Below are 5238 nucleotides of genomic sequence, written 5' to 3' on the forward strand. Positions count from 1 at the left end.
AGTGACTGTAAATTTCCTCACTGATGAGAATTAGCCAATTTCTGTGGAAATTGCAGATAATGAAAAATAAAATATTCATAATTGTTCATTTTTTTTCAATGGAACAAACATTTTTTTTATTTTTCAGTGGAATCTCCCCCCTCAAAAAGTAAATCAATTACCACGTTTATATTTTTGAAGGGATGATAACATCAACAATATCATTTTTTTTTAACCAGTTATCCACTCAATTTCAAATTATGTTGTGTAATGTATCTGATAGAGCTTCAGGAGAGATTTAAAATTGAATCCTTTAACTCAAAGCCTTAAGAGTTGACCTTAGTTTGCCTTTATCTAAGACACGTGTCCAATTGTTCAACATTTCGGTGACTAAAAGTGGCTACTGAGCATCATTTACAATATTCATAGTATTATCAGTAAAATGGACCTGCAATAGAGAGAGACTGGAAGAATCTCAGAAAGGGTTAGAAGGACCTGCTTTAAACAACTGTGTTGATTCATTGATTAAACACTGGATGTGAATTTTGCTTCCTTGTTTGAAAGGGGAAAAAAATGAAGCCGCGCAAAAAGTACTGAAACATTGACAAGTTGAACATTAAAATATGCAAAGTTGGACAAATTAGGTTAATCGCTAAAAGTTAGAAGGCATTTTTGATTCAGCCTAAAATTTCATCCGAAAGCCAAACATCCACTTTTTGTGTGTAGTTTTATTCTCTCTCTCACACTCGCTTACTGCTGGTAGAAGTCGTCACTTAATGATTAGTTCTTCGAGAATGCTTAAATTTGTTGTTCTTTCTTTGCAGCAATTTCTCAGTAGTCTTCGGTAAAATCACATTTCTGCTGCATGTATTTTCTTTTCCTCTTTCTCTTAATGGTCCATCCTGCTGCTCCGTATGTTATCACTGTAAAAATGAGCCTCCTCTGTGTCTTGAGTTTCACGGCATTGGTTAATGTTCTGTCTTTCCAAATGTTGTTTAGCTTGATCATTTTCCTTTTTGCTATTCCATTTCACCTATTGATGTCTTGTGGGCAGTCTGCTGTGTAGCTTTTAATTGAACCCAAGTAAAGTCTGCGACCCCCTCTAGTTCTTCTCCGTTGACCATCAGATGTTGGGGTCTGTTTTTATCTAATGTGCATGTGTTTTGTTTTCTTAGCACTTTGCTGCAGGTGTTTGTCTTGTTCTTTTTTTGTTTAGAGAAGAAAAGATTAATTGTAAGTAGGACTGTATTAAATATTTGGAATATTTGAATGAAGCTTCTTTACAGTCGATGAGGTTTCTAATAGCCCATGGACCGCATCACATCCTGGGTGTCATTTCTCAAGATACTTGCAAGACATTTTTTGTTGCTTAATATACTTTATAAGATGACGATGGCCATTAGGTAATATTTGCCCTTTAAAAAAAAGCATTCTGAAGTTTACCAAAATGCGCACTCTTTGGGACACCAGCTTTTTTTTTTCTCTCTGGCCATTTACTTTTTGAAGAATGGACTTGTAATTGTGTGCTAACCGCCTATTTTTTCATATGTCTGTTCTGACAGTACCTGTCGTGGCCTTATTGTTTGCATACATTACAAAACAACTATTGTTAAGTAGTTAGTATCTCGCTTCATATTGCAAAACAACTGCATGAGTTGTTTTATTGTTGCTATAGTATAGTGGGGAGAACAAGTATTTGATACACTGCAGATTTAGCTGGTTTTCCCACTTGCAAAGCATGTAGAGGTCTGTAATTTGTATCATAAGTTCTCTTCAACTGTGAGGGACGGAATCGAATACAAAAAAAAACAGAAAAACACGTTGTATGATTTTTAAATAATAAATTTGCATTTAATTGCATGATATAAGTATTTGATACATCACAAAAATCGAACTTAATATTTGGTACAGAAACCTTTGTTTGCTATTACTGATACCAAACGTTTCCTGTAGTCCTTGACAAGGTTGGCACACACTGCAGCAGGGATTTTGGCCCACTCCTCCATGCAGATCTTCTCCAGAGCCTTCAGGTTTCGGGGCTGCTGCCGGGCAACAGGGACTTTCAGCTCCTCCATAGATTTTCTATCGGGTTCAGATCTGGTGACTGGCTAGGCCACTCCAGGACCTTAAGATGCTTCGTATGGAGCCACTCTTTAGTTGCCTTGGCTGTGTGCATTGGGTCGTTGCCATGCAGGAAGACCCAGCCACGACCCATCTTCAGGGCTCTCACTGAAGGAAGGAGGTTGTCAGCCAAGATCTGGTGATACATAGCCCCATCCATCCTCCCCTCAATACGGTGCAGTCGTCCTGTACCCTTGGCAGAGAAGCAGCCCCGAAAAATGATGTTTCCTCCTCCATGTTTCACGGTTGGGATGGTGTTCTTGGGGTTGTACTCATCCTTCTTTTTCCTCCAAACACGACGAGCCGAGTTTAGACCAAAACGTTCAATTTTGGTCTGATCCGACCACATGACCTTCTCCCATTGCTCCTCTGGATCGTCCAGATGGTCAGTGGCAAACTTCAGACGTGTCTGGACATGCACTGGCTTCAGCAGCGGGACCTTGCGTGCGCTGTAGGATTTTAATCCATGACTGAGTAATGTGTTTCCGATGGTTTTCTTCGAGACTGTGGTTCCAGCTCTCTTCAGGTCATTGACCAGGTCCTGCCGTGTAGTTCTGGGCTGATCCCTCACCTTCCTCATGATCAGTGATGCCCCACGAGGTGAGATCTTGCATGGAGCCCCAGAACGAGGCAGATTGACCGTCAACTTGAACTTCTTCCATTTTCTAATAATCGCTCCAACAGTTGTTACCTTCTCACCAAGCTGCTTGCTTATTTTCCTGTAGCCCATCCCAGCCTTGTGCAGGTCTATTATTTTATCCCTGATGTCCTTACACAGCTCTTTGGTCTTGGCCATTGTGGAGAGGTCGGAGTTTGTTTGTTTGAGCATGTGAACAGGTGTCTTTTATAGAGGTAACAAGTTCAAACAGGTGCAGTTACTTCCGGTAATGAGTGGAGAACAGGAGGGGTTCTTAAAAAAGAACTAAGAGCCGAAATATTGACTTGTTGGTAATGTATCAAATACTTAATTCATGCAGTTTAATACAAATTTATTATTTAAAAATTATACAATGTGATTTTCTTGATTTTTGTATTAGATTCCGTCCCTCACAGTTAAAGAGAACTTATGATACAAATTACAGACCTCTACATGGCTTGCAAGAGGGAAAACCAGCAAAATCGGCAGTGTATCAAATACTTGTTGCCCCCACTGTATATCATCATTACGGCACTTTAGGTCATTTTATAATGTTGGACAACAATCTTGCAGAACTGTCATTGTTCAGCACATGTGCACTATCTCAATCCTCTTATGGCTAAATGCCTCTTTGCATTGATCGTATGTCTTAAATGTACCTTTGTTTTGGTAGCTTGTTTGGTCTTTGTTGGAATACAACAGTAGCTTTACATAATGTAGACAAATTCCATATGTACGTTACTAATATAATTGGCCAATAATGATGATTCTGAATCCCCCACCCTTATCATGACATGACAGATTAAATCGTCTTCCACTAGATAGAAATAGGTAGAAACAATTTTATATCTACAAATTGCCAAATTTTTGTTCAGTGGTTTTCTATGTAAGACAATCAAGAAAATGAGAAAATGCAATTTCTGGAGAAATTGCGATGGTATCTTTGCTTCGGCAGGCAAAACCTCTTGCAGTCACTTCCTGTTGATATCAGGTCACTTCTACACTACAGTATAAGGTTGGCTTCCATCGCGTTACCAATTAGTTACCCTATTAGGTATTAGTTTTTTGTATTTTGTTCCATCAATGTAGTAGTATTGGCTGTGTGGTCACCAGCTCATAAATTAAAGTATACATTTCATTAACTGTTTTATTAAAGTAAATTAAGTAAGTTATTCACACCCCAGCTTTGCTTCTTTTGCAGTTCCTTGCAGTAACTTCAATCTACTGTATGTTAAATGCTTCAGTAAATCGAATCTGTTCAAAGTTGGAGTTGGCACCTGGAGGAGAACATGCGATCATTGGTTATCACAAACAACACTCAAAGTAGAAAGGTGAGGGAAATATACTAAACCCACAGTGATGCCATGTCTTATGTGCTGCATCTTTCCCTTTTTTTTAATGCCAATGAATCACAAGATTGTGTTTAATACAAATCCATGGCTGCTTTCTCCCCTCTACTTCAACACCATCCCAAATATTTAAGTATGACAAATACCCATCTTGTTGACTACAAATCTCCTTACTAGCTATGTCCAGCTGACCTGCAGTCAGTTCTGACACCTCGACCTCACCTATTTCTTGTTAAATCAAAACAAGACGGAGGGACTAAATAACATAATCAGCCAGATCCCCACGGACAGATTTATGATCTTCATGTTTAGAATGACAGCCTGTTGCTACCGAGCCAATCACAATGATTAATCAGCCACTAAACAGCCACTAAACAGCCACCAAAGCACCCACCCACACCTGAAAGTACAATCATCCTTCAAGCCTCAGGCCTCATATCAGAAATCATTGGGTCGATGTTAGCTGTGGTGGGTGTATGACTTTTCCTCTCAAAGGTTCACAGACAACAAGACGATAATCGAGTGTCTTGTTTTCATAAATGCAACAGCTGTGACCCAGAGAGGAAGGGCAAAGTGGGAGGATGAGAATGACATGAGGTTATAGAAGAAGGACAAGACTACTAAGAAAGATGTGAAATAAGGGAGGACGAAAGTGGTGCCAAGATGAGATGTTTCACATATTCCTCAAAAATACTATAATACTGTTATGATACGACTACTGTTATATTGTGCATTGCATTTCTAAATATTGCCAAATGGTTTAGAAAATGTAGGACCTAAACACTCCTTGTATGGTGTCCCCCCCCCCCCCCCCCCCCTTTTCTATTATAACGTGTTCTACAAACAATTATGAAGTGGGACACATATATGGAATGGGGACATGCACATTCCTTGTCTATTGAGGCCACTCCCACCATTTCCAGTCACAATTACAATGTTGCCCCAAAACACAAACTACCAGATTACCTGCTGTGGAACTTGTTAGGGGCTCATGCATTTGATGAATACCTCGTTGGTTGAGAACGCATATCTGACAGGATGTATTAAAATTGTCAGTGGGAGGGGCATTGTGTCAATACATTTGTTGCATCTCTTGTGTACTCAGTTCAAACCAGTTCCCTTATCAATAATTTCTCTAATATAAAGCAAATG

Source organism: Corythoichthys intestinalis, chromosome 4, assembly GCF_030265065.1.
Source record: "Corythoichthys intestinalis isolate RoL2023-P3 chromosome 4, ASM3026506v1, whole genome shotgun sequence".
NCBI lineage: Eukaryota > Metazoa > Chordata > Actinopteri > Syngnathiformes > Syngnathidae > Corythoichthys > Corythoichthys intestinalis.